The 12,406-nt window shown below is 45.2% G+C and overlaps 1 protein-coding gene across 6 annotated transcripts in view; it reads left to right on the forward strand.

Moving 5' to 3' along the window:
• Positions 1 to 1,528: 1,528 nt before the first annotated feature.
• The window catches only part of TNXB (tenascin XB), a 107,575-nt gene continuing 96,697 nt past the window's right edge, over positions 1,529 to 12,406 (forward strand). The window contains exon 1 of one of the 6 annotated variants that reach the window (XM_044419345.1): positions 1,529 to 2,088. The gene's annotated coding sequence lies outside the window, so the exon portion shown is untranslated. The remainder of the gene's footprint in view (positions 2,089 to 12,406) is intronic. The other 5 variants (XM_044419341.1, XM_044419342.1, XM_044419339.1 and 2 more) reach the window with 5 other exon arrangements.

Here is a 12,406-nt window from a genome sequence, read left to right on the forward strand (position 1 = left end):
TGCAGGCAAAGGTATACTACATGTGCATATGAAGGTTCCATTAAGTGGCCATGATGAATTGCCATTGGTATAATTTGCCCTACATGAATCTGTCTAAATTCATTTTAAAGCCGTGTATGCTAGTCTGAATATGAGAGAGACAGAAATTAACAGATTCATCCCTTCAGACCCAAGACTTCAAATGTCTTGTTCTTAAATGCCTGTTTTTGATCCTCTCTTATTCTACTGTATTAGTGGTGAATTAGATCAGCTGGTGCTGATCAGTGTGGATTTTAGTCCAGTTGACAGTAAGTTCCCAACATTTACATAATTCTTCATTTTTGAGAGAAACATATGAGTGGAACTAAAACCAAGTGTTCCACCTATCTAGACCTAGGACTTAGTTAGCATGCTTTGCTTTTAAAAGTCTGCAGTATTCAACCATACTGGTATTATGGTTGCCACCTTTGTGCCTCTCACTGGCTTCTGTTTTTACAGCCATATGACAGAAAAGTATCATGTGATCATCTTGATGCCACAACTATTGAGACTGGCTGGTGCCAAATCCTGGGTAAGGAGGTAAGGATTTCATTTCATACTTGTAAGAACTTACCAAATTGGCATTTGCACTTAGGAAAGAAAGAATTGCATTTCCGAAAGAAAGAATTTGAGAGTTAAAACAGTTGAACATGGGATAAATTGATTCGACTCTTCAGGACCAGAAGCTTTAAGTACCTCACTTCTAAAGTCTGGGTTTTAGGCTATGGGTAGTCAGTTGTATTACGATTGCCACCTCTTCTTTCAGACAGGTTCCTCATCTTTAACAGTTACTGGGCAGGCAAGTCTTGTATAACATGGTCCCCTCCATGTCAGGAACAGGTGTACCTACTGAATTTGGCTGGGACAGTGGGTGAGATGGCTTTCTATTCATTTCTCATAAGAATTTATAAAAAGTCACAAAGTTCTTCCTATTGGGGAGAGAAACAACTTGAGATGAAAGGGAATGAAGTGGGTAGCTACTAAAAAGAGGGCCTTTTCTGTGCTGGCACCCTGGTTGTGGAAAGAGCTTCTCAGAGAGGCACACTGAGTGTCTGTGTTGGGTGCTTTCAAGCACCAGGTGAAGACCTTCCTATTTCCCCAGGAATTTCAGTTCTTTAGTTAGTAGAATCCTTTAATTTGTGCATGCCTGCTAGCTTTTACTTTGGCTTGTACTTCTATTATACTGTTGATTTAAACTTTTATAGTGTTGTTTATGGTTTTAATTGTTGTGAACTGCCCAGAGAGCTCTAGCTTTTGGGCAGTATAGAAATCTAATAAATACATAAATAAAATTTTGAACCTGGGACAAAGCGCAATGGACAGATTTGCTGATCTCTAGTCAGAGCACAGCATTGTTCCAAGTTGCATTCTGGGTAAATGGCTACATATCAACAGAAAAAACTTGAGATTATTTATAAATTTGGAAGCAGGGGGAAGGAAAATGGACTGAAGGTGGAGGCATTCTGATGGGGCAGGCAATGCATGGGATGTGCTGTCGGCAGAAGCCGTAGCTTTGTGGGAGATTCATTCAGTCGCGGTATAGAGCTGTGACAAGTGGGAGAAAGCTGGGGAGAAAGAAGCTTCCTGAGAAAGTGACCAAGTCCATAATGCATAGGGGCCACCTATCAGAGAAAAGAGGGTGAATGAAATGGTTGTGGAAGTGTCACAGAGATTAAAGAGCAAGTGTGCTAGAAGAAGAAGGCTTTAGAAGTATCTATCATTTTGTGCCAAGATGGTTATCAGCGGCAAGTCCCATTATGATCTCATGGTGCTTGAGCGTCTGCCCTGCCTCTGTTTCCAAACTATGCAGGGAGCAAAGGAGTGAATGACTCGCTTTGTGTGCTTGTGTGTGTGTGTGTGTGTGTGTGGGGCGTGCACAAGTGATGCACATATGCTTGCTCACACCCCAGTGCTGTGCTGAGCCAGGAAATCCAGCGGCCAGCACGCTCTTGCCTCCTCTCTCCAGGGCAGGAGAGAGACGCACTGAGGGAGAGTGGAAGAGAGGGAGCGAAACAGAGAGGCAGCAGACGAGTGCTGCTCTTCCCCTCACATCTTGAACATCAAACTTTTGTAAGTAAGGAGGGAACCTTCTCGGGGAAATCAGAGTGGCCAAGAGCAAGAAGGAGGGATCAACAGAGACCATGCAGAACTGTTCATTGAAAGTATTAGGCTGGCGTGCACTTTTTGAAGGTTTCAGTGTGCGGAGCTATGCTGGGAAAAGCAATGATGTGTTGTGCCGAATGGGGCATACCAGGGAAGCAAGCAGAGGATACTGGAAGATGCAGGAGAGCAAGACAGAGAATGAATGGGCAGATAAAAAGCCTGATGTTTCATATGCAGACTTCAGTGTAATGTGTTTAACACAAATAATGTCCTGATGAATGGGGAAGGGAGCACAGAATGATTGGAGAGAAAGGTTAGGATGCTGGATGGACAGAAAGAGAGCATGGGCAGGTGAACTTGGGAAAGAGAGATTACAAGATGGGTCACACAAGATAGGGACCTGGGAAGCTGCTGCATACCAATCAGACCAAAGGTTCACCTAGCCCAGTATTGCCCACACTGGCTGGCAGGGACTGTTTGCTAGGGTTTCAGGCAAAAGCTTTTCCAGCTCTACCTGGAGATGTCTGGGACTGATCATGGCAATTTCTGTCTGCAAAGCAGCTATTATACGCCTGAGCTACAGACAGGGCTTGTCCTGCCAAAGCTTCAGAACAAACCGAAAAGGGACACTGATCGATGCAAAATGTCTTTAACACATGGAGCTGATGGCTGCAAGCTGTGGGGAGAGTAGCCACTAGGGCAGAAACCGAAGACTTGTTGGAAAATGATAGGCAAATTGCTGGTGGGGTCAGATTTTCAGCCATGTCAGTGGGACATGAAGCCCTAAGGAGGTGCGTCCTCTTTTAAACATCAAATGTTCTGGAGGTAACAGGATAAGAGTGGGGCAGGGCAGCTGCTTTTGTGTCCTCACCTGCTAAGTTTCACCAGGAGGTGCAGACTAATATTATTATTAGTAGTAGTATTACTACTAGTACTACTACTGCTACTACTACATTCCTATACCACCTGTAGCCAAAGGTGCCTGGGCAGTTTACAACAGAAATCTTTGAAATAAAAATGCTAGAGTGGATGGTGTGATATTCTGGCTCTTTTCTGTTCTGTATTTGGGAGTAGATAGAAGAACTTAGGAAGGGAGCAAGATGGTGGTGGTGGGGAAGCATAGTAAAGCGGCACTCATACTAGGGCAGCTTTTCGGACTTGGTCCCCTCTGGATGTTTTGGATGACAAATCCCAGGATTCCAGGCCACTGGCTATGTTAACTGGGGCTGATGGGAACTGAAGTTCTAAACTCCAGAGAACTTCAAATTGGGGATGGTTGTGTTAGGAGAAGAGAAGCTTGGACAGATTGTGCTAGTGGGATGGAAGGTTGGAAGGGAAGGTCGAACAGTTGTGGAGGAGAGAAGCGAATGATTAGTGACAGTGTCTGTTAGAATGGATAAGCAGAAGGCAAAGATTTTTTAAAATTATTTTTTAAAATCTGAAAATACAACATGATGAGAGCTGGTGTGGTGTTGGGGTTAGAGTGTTGGACTAGGATTCAGGTTCTGGTCTCCACTGCGCCATAAAGCTCACAGGGTATCTTTGGGCCAGTCATGGACACTCAACCTAAACTAGAACAGGGTGGTTTTTGTGAAGATAAAAGAGAGTGGAAGAATCCTATGCACACCCCTCTGGTTACCTTGCAAGAGATAAAAAAGGTGGGATATTAATGTAATAGCAATAATAAATTAAAGAAACACTGACAAACAAAAGTAACAAGAAGAGGGGACCACAAAGAATAGTGGGTACAAAGACTCTTCATAAAATATATCAATGTGCAATCATCATTTACATCACCCTTTGAGAGGAGAAAGAAGGATTTAACATTTGCATTTCAAATATAGGCAGAGCGGATGGTGACTCCCAAGTCAGAGGGGCTTCTCATCCACTGCAGCTTTTATTTTGAACTTTATATCCATGGTGGTGAGCCTATTTTGGGGGTGGAATTCAGCATCTTGAATAGCTCTTAAAAAGCTCAAAATATATTTGTGCAGCAATCTATTTATGGGTTGTTAAAGAATATGAGTTTTTGCTGCAACCGAACTAAATATAGCTACCCATCCGGATTTTTTTTACAGATAGCTTAAGACTCTTGAGGGTGAGAGGGCATGTGCATGTGTGGTAGTAGTGGGGAGACGACTGGGGAAACTGCATGAGGAAGGTTCCAGGTTCAGTCCACAGCATCACTAGATACGGCTGGGAAAGAAATGTGTTTGAGACCCTGGGCAGAGATGGCCACCTTTCTTAACATTCCCAGGAGACAGAGAACTCAAAAGAAAGGTGGAGGAGAGTTAGTTAAAATAGATTTGGACTGGGATGAAGAGGGATGGATCTGTTAGGAAAGTGGATGAAAGTAGAGGAGATTATTGTTCTGGGGCCACAGCACTGGCTAAATGGATAGTGAGTGTGGAGAAAGAAAGTGGGCAGTTCAGCACCTTGAGAAAAAGCGATCTAACAATAAAGGGGCAGTGGTGGCCTGGATGTTGTGGGATTCCAGTCCCTATCATCCCTGGTCATTGTCCATCCCTGCTGGGGCTGATGGAAAGGAAAGAAGGAAGAGAGATAGGTGGATGCAAGAAAGGGAGAGAGAGAAAGAGTTGAAAAGAACAAAAGCTGGGAATTTATGTAAGATGGATTGATGTAGGGGGATGGAAGTAAACTATTATGTGGGTTCAAAGTGTGGGGTGGGGAAGAAACAGATTGTTGATTATCAAGCAAAACTACATAGATGCAGAATAAAAAAGTTATTTTCCCCAGTGGTGGAGAAAGAGTTACATCTCTACCCAATTCACAGGATCATTTTATTTCAACATTTGATGACCAGGAATTCTGTACAGGCGAGTAAGTGGAGGACAGAAGGCAGAGCTCTGTGTTCCCTCCCAACAGAAGGCATAGAAGCCAACTGGGCTGGCAGAGAAGAAAACCCTCCATGGGACCCAGCATAGAAATGTACTGGGATCTTGCAAAGTGGACAGAGCTCCCCAGCAGGCTGGTAAAGCCATTTTGCAGGCGACTAACTTTTGTAGACTTCTTTATGTGGTTAAAGGGGGGAGGGGGGACTTTGATGGGTGGCAGGGTAGTGTAGTCTTCTCTAAACTGGAGCCCTTTGGATGTGTGGGCCAGGGATGTGGCAGAGCCCAGGCTCACAGGGTGGAAGCACCAGGACCCTTTCATCTGTGGCAATGGTGACTTCATCCACCACTCTAACCTCCTTAGACTTCCTGGTTGCCTCCAAGCCTTGCTGCAATCCTTGCAATAGCTGGAAGGAAAGTCATGTTGCCTGCAGCTCCCATCACTCCCAGCCAACAGGGCCAATGGGGGTGCTCAGTGGTGGTGATGGGAGTTGTAGTGTGGCACATGCAGAGGACATCAGGTTGGGGAAGGCGGGGCAGTCAGTAGGATCTCAGTGCTCACTCCAGGAAGATAGTTTCATGTACTGGGGAGGTGCGAGGATCGTTTCATTTCATTTATTAGATTTCTATACTGCTCAATAATGAAAGCTCTCCGGGAAGTTTAGAAAGTTTAAAACCTTTTAAATGTAACAAAATATTGTAAATCACTTGCACACAAAAATATAAAACTATATTAAACTACCATCAGTAAAAAAAAAAATCAATTTCCATTAAGAACTTAATCATATGCTATCAAATGTCTAGGAGCAGAAGATCTTAGGCCTTACAGCAAAAAGATGACAGTCTTGGCACCCAGGAACTTCACTAGGGAGGGCATTCAGCAACTGGAGGCGACCACCAAAAAGTCCATCTCCTTTGGCCCATCCTCCAAACTTCCCTTGGAGTGGACAATTGGAAGGGGCCTTCAAAGATCAGTGTGTGGGCAGAGAGTCTCTCCTTCAGGTGTTTTGGTCCCACCTTATGGAAGACTTTATGGTCCTGATCCAAATTGGACTTAGAATCAGCACTCACATCCCTTCATACCAGATGGCTGTGGGCACGTTGTTTGACCTATATGACTTGACAGGTTGCTGTGAGGCTACAATACCGCATGCAGGAGCCCAATTTAGCAATCCGTGTTGGCTGTAAGATCTAAATGAAATCTGTGGGCAATGGATGACGAGGCAAAAGGCACTGGAGGGCTATTGCCTTCTGGCTGTGCCTGTGAACTTGCTAGAAGCATCTGGCTAGTTCAGCTTCCTCCAAATCCGTGCCTTCCAGATGAGTTTGACTGTGGCTCCTACCATTCCCAGGACCGTGTTGGCTAGGAATGATCAGGGCTGCAGTCCAACATGCCTGGAAGGAAGTATGCGGAACCTTTCATCCACCCATGCAGGGCTGTCCTTAGTTCTCTGAGCTTCTTGGGGGATGGGTGGGGAAGTCCATGTGACTAATACCAAATCAGCCCTACAACAAATTGTTGCAGTATGAGGTGCTGCAGCTTAGGATTCCACGCATTCCATTCCCCCTGTTCTCCCACACAAATACACACAGCAATCAGTCAGCAAAAGCAGTATTGGGATGTGGGTGGAGGAGAGTGTTCCCCTTCACCCCCTAGGGGTTGTTCTGATTTCTCCCTCCTGAGTAGGGATGCTGTTGTTTTGGATACTGAAAGACCAGCACTGAGAGCAGCATTTGTGTTTACAAAAAATACTTTCCAAGAGAAGGCTGGAAAGATATTTATAGCATTGGCCACTTCTGCATTGCCAAACAAGTGGAAATTCATCACTAAAAAGGAAAAGAAAGTGCTGATTTGCATAAAAATGCATACATGCATGCACTGAGACATTTAGAAAGAATTGTATCATTTAAATACAGTGGCTCTCACCACAGTGAAGAAGGCTGTGACTTGTGTATCTGGTCGGTCTGTTGCCCATATACTGTGAACAGTTGACAGACACATTCAGGCTCCTAAGCCCTTCTCGCAGCTCTTTCAAACTTTAAAACAAGGCTTTGTACTGGGCAGCCTTCCAAACAGTCAACATAATTGCAGATTTTATTGTTATTTGGCTATATTGTAAGCTGCCTAGAGAGCCTGGTGGCTAATCAGGTAGCATATTAAATACATACATACATACATACATACATTTCAAATAGAGAACTGCCCCTCAGGTGGTCCTTCAAATAGAGGATTGCCCTATGTAAAGGAGACTACATGGCCATCCTAGCTTTATTTGAAGAGAGGAACCAATCAGGGCCAGCACTGGACCCTTTCTAAGAGCCCATCCCAAAACGGGCCCACGGACAAAAGCTTCCAGGATCGTGCCCCATCTTCACCATGGCAATCCGTGTGTTCCTCTGCCTGGGTGTTGCTGAGAAGGATGAGTAGCAGAAGCCATGGCCAGGTTGCTCCCTGGTATTTTAACCATTCCTCATTGTTTTAGCTTGTTTTGGGCCCAGAAATGTTACACCTGCTGGAACCCCATTTTTAGCTGCTAGAAGTTATAACCAGGCTCCTTCTGCATGGCACTCATATTGTGCAAGCCCACTATGACAACAGCCCTTTTCAGAAACAGTTTTGGGGAGTCAGATGTTGGGAAGGCTTAAGGCAGCCTTCTCACAACAGGGTGTCCTTCCAGATGTTTTGGACTGGAATGATGGGAATTGTAATCTTTATTTGGAGAACACTTAGTTGAGCAAGGTAAGCTTAGGATCATACATGACTTGATACAGATTGAATTATTATACATTAATTCTCTCTTTTAAAATTAATAATTGGATGCTTATATAATAACTGATAATACAGTAGGACCCCCATATCTGTGGGGATATGTTCTAAGCCCCACAGCAGATGCCTGAAACCATAGACATTAGTGAACACTATATACTGGACATGTACATTCCTTTTCTCACAATTTCACGGATAGAAGATTAATTCTTAACATACATCCTAACAACCTCAGCATACAATTTCTCCCCCTTTCCTTATTAAGTCAAGAATTTTCACTTAAAGGAAGCACTTCAAAATGTCTATTTCAGACCAAGGTCAACTGCAGTTAAGCGAAACTGCAGTAACTGAAACAGTAGATAGGGTGATCCTGTTGTACTACTAATTAAATGGCTGCTGATAATTAAATTGAATGGAGAAGACAATTGTGCTAGGTAAAGTTGAAGGCAGAAGAAGAAAAAGAGGACCAAATAAGAGATGGGTTGACTCCATAAAGGAAGCCAGAGCCTTGAGTTGGCAAGAGCTGAGCAGGGCTGTCAGTGATGGGACATTTTGGAGGGCTTTCATGCATAGAGTGATACACAGGTTGTCAAAGACAACTTGACAGCATATATTAGTCACAACCACAATTACATGGCTGCTTATAATTGGTTGCTTAAATATGAACTTTTAACATGAATAATTGACTAATTCCTAACAATTGACTGTCACCTCAGACATGACCCTAATGAAAACTGTTGCATTCTCTACCTTTGTAGAGGGAAGAAGTACCCCCTTAATATTGGGAACCCTTTAATATTAGGCCCACATAAACTTGCCTCTTTTATTGCACTATTTTGCTGGTTTGCCAAGTCTCCAGTAACAAAGAAAAGACCTGTACTGCTCCTTTGCCTTTAAGAGGACTTCAGTCAACAGAAGGCAGAATGAAAGCCCATGCGGCATAGTGGTTAGAGTGTTGGACTGGGCCTCAGGCAATCCAGGTTCAAATCCTCACTCAACCCTGAAGATCAATGGGTGACTGCCCTGGTTGCTGACTATCAGACTAACCTACCTTACAGAGTTGTTGTGAATGTGAGGATAAAATGGAGAGGAGGAGACCTATGTAACTACCTTGGGTTCCCTGAAGGAAAAGAGGGAATATAAGAATATAAATGGAAAAATCATAGAATAATCATGGAAGGAGCCAAGAAGGACATTGGGTGCAACCCCCTGCTGTTGCAGGACACCATGTTACACTATACCACTCAGATGTCCAGTTTCACCTTGAATGTCTCTAGTGTGGGAGAGCCCACCACCTCGAGGCAGCTGGTCCCACGGTCGTATTGCTCTGACAGTGAGGAAGCATTTCCTGATATCTAGCCTGAATCTGGGTTGTCACAACTTGAGCTGATTATTCCGTGTCCTACAATCTGGTATCAGTGAAACGTGATCATGACCTTCCTCTTTGTGACACCCTTTCAGGTACATCTAGAGGGATATAATGCCCCACCCCCACTCAGTCTTCTCTTCTCAAGGCTGAACATACCCAGTTCTCAGTATCTTCTCACAGGGCAGTGTTACCAAACCTTGGATCATTTTTCTTGCCCTCCTCTGGAGCCTTTCTAATATTTCTGCATCTTTCTTGAATGTTGGTGCCCAAAACTGGACACAGTATTCCAGATTGGGTCTGACTAGTGAGGAATATAGGGGAGTTACTACTTCTTGTGATTTTGGAAGTAATACTTTTATTAATGCATCCCAAAATAGCATTTGTCCTTTTTGCAGCTGCATCACATTGTTGGCTCATATTTAGCCTGTTGTCCACATTAACTCCAAGGTCTTTTTCCTTAATAGAACTGCTGGAGGAACCCTCCTTCCACTCTGTAAAATCGTGTATTCTTTGGTAGATGCTCAGCTGCCCTGTCCAGTGGGGCAGCTGAGACTGGGCCTTGGGGTCAGAATCCTGGGGCCTACCAGAGAGTGGCAGCTGATGACAACTTGCAGAAGCAAGCTCCATTTTATTCCTATGGTCGTAAGAGGGCTATGATTTCAATGAGCTTTATTGAGAAACTGCACACTCAAAGGTTTTTCTTTAAAAATGATGTACACCACCTTGACTTCTTGGAGAAAAGGTGGGATATAAATGTAACAGATGAATAAATAGATGCAGTGAGGGTCTCCTAGTGTGGCTGTCAGGAGGGCCACCTAATACTGTCAAGCAGAAGAGTGAGAGCTTGTTGGTCTATCATCCCCAGCCATGCTAGCTGGATCAATGAGAATTTGGTGGAGAGAGACTTCAGGTGTCTGGGCTTTGGAGGAAGAGCCCAGAGACCATTTTGCAGTTAATCTGCTGGTTGGCCTCTCCTCCTGAGTGGCTTCTGTCGTCCATCTGCATCTCAGGGCAGAGACACAGTTGTAAAGGGAAGGAAGTCAAGGAGTGATGGGGCTTTAAAAGATAAACAAATGAGAAAACAGTTTCCCCTCATTAGCTGCTAAGCATGACAGCTCTCATTGTGTTACTTGTGAGACAGTAGGAGGGCAGACATGCAGGGAGGGGAGGATGGATCTGCCAAGTGTAACTCTTGAGCAGAATAAATCCAGGCACACAAAAGAAAGCATGGTGCTTCATCGAGGCGTGGTTCATTCGTTTATCTTCAAAGGTTCCAAGGAAAACAATCCGCTAAAATGAGATAATTTTGATCAGGACTGAAATAGGAACCAGGATTGGGAGGGAGAGGTTGCTTTGTCCTTCTGGAATCTAGTTTCAGCACCAGGCGCTTGTGAAGGTAATCACAATACAGAGACAGTCTACGCGTGCGTGCAAATGATTTCCATCCCAGCATAGCTCCACAGCAAGGCATGGCTCCATCCCTGTGCAGCGGAGCTCAAAGGAGCACAGCGACTCCCGGGCCTGAGCACATGCTTTGCACTCAGAAGATCTCCACTCCGATCCCCAACATCCCCAGGCAGGGCCAAGAAATCTCCAGGAAGAGCTGCCTGTAAACAAGTTCTTCCCCAACCTGGTACTCTCGGGATGTTTTGGATTAGACACCCCACCCCCAGCCTTCCTAAACATTCACCATGCTGGCTGGGGATGATGGGAGTCAAAATCTAAAACATTGGGAGACATTGACATCCAAAACAGCAGCTGTCCATCAGTGTTGACCCTACTGGGCTGGAAGGACCGATGGTCCAACTTGAGACAGGGCCTCTTCCCAGTGTTCCTAAAGGTTGTAACTGTGGGAGACCTAGGATCTCCCATTTGGGAAACAGGGTTTTATTTATTTATTTATTTACTTACTTACTTACTTACTTACTTACTTATTTAGAAAATCTCTATGCTGCCCCATTCGCCGAAGTCTCGGGGCAGCTCACAAAACATCAATTAAAATATAATACACTAAGGTTGCTTAACCTTCCAGATTGACTTCTTTCACACAACTGTTAAAGGCTTGAAAGTCCTGCCCTCTTTGGCATCTGCCCACCCTTTAAAAAAAAAAAAGGACCCCAGTGCTCTTTTCTTCAAGTTAATGCCCTCCAAATATTTTGGACTATAGTTCCCATCACTTCCCCGGCTGACCAGCATGGTCAGTGATCATGGATTATGGGAAGTAGTCTGGAGTACACTGGGTATGGGAAGGCTTGCAAACAGTGACAAGTTCTTTGAAGCAGCAGGTGCGGGGTGTGCTGTGTGTTGCACACAGCATTTAGAAACACAGAAACAGAGCAAGTCAGAAGGGGTCTCCTGGGGTGGGAGCAGAGGGAAGGAGAAGGGCTTGGGGAATTTAGTAAAACAATCATTGGCACCCTCATCACACTCCTGCTCCCAGGAATTTGGGGGGAAAGCCCTGTCCTGGTGTAAGGAAAACGCTAGTAGCTCAGACGTGCCTGTGAGCATTTGGAAAGGAGCAGCACCCCCCTGGGTCCTTCCTCGTAGGAGGGAAATGGCAAGGTGTGGGTGGAAGGGACCTGCAACGAACATTGCGGTGCGGCATGCTGCCATTCCAGATTCCAGCTGGTCGTCTCCTCCTCCTCCAGGCTGCTCCGTTCCGTCCCCTGCCTCCAATGATCCATCAGCATTCTGCGTCCACTGAGCATACACAGACATTTTGGGTTCCAGCTTGTGGGGGAGGTGTTTCTAAATATATGCATTTTTTTTACTTGTATTTGTACTTCTGCAAACCTTGGGGGCCCCTGTCTTCTGCCTGAAAGACTGCCAGAGTACAGTTCTCTACTTGAAGGTGTCGTTTATTTGAAGGGCTGCCCAGCTAACAGCCTGTTTTTAAAGCGAAAGATGGGGTGATGGATGGCTACCACTTCGGATCTTTACAAATGGAATCGACACAATTATGCAGAAGGAGGCTCTCCATGGCTCCCAGGCTTGATGGCCATAGGCTACCTCCACTACCAGAGCCATAGGCTGTGGACACACTGGGGACATGTGCTGGGGGAAATGGGCAGCTTGGTGCGGTTGCACTCATCTCTCGCTTGAGGGGTTCCTGTAGGCAGCTGACTGGCCGCGGTATGCACACAACACTGGGCTTGGTTTGCAGGGCCCCTCTTGCGTTCGCAACCGTCAGAAGGCAGATGAGGGGCACTGAAGTTGCCCATCAACACACTGCACCTGAAGAGCAAGCTGAACAGGCAGGTACACGAGTCCCCTGGCCACACCTTTCTCCAGCACAGG

The sequence above is a fragment of the Varanus komodoensis genome, unplaced genomic scaffold (assembly GCF_004798865.1).
Source record: "Varanus komodoensis strain SLA01 unplaced genomic scaffold, ASM479886v1 scaffold102, whole genome shotgun sequence".
NCBI lineage: Eukaryota > Metazoa > Chordata > Lepidosauria > Squamata > Varanidae > Varanus > Varanus komodoensis.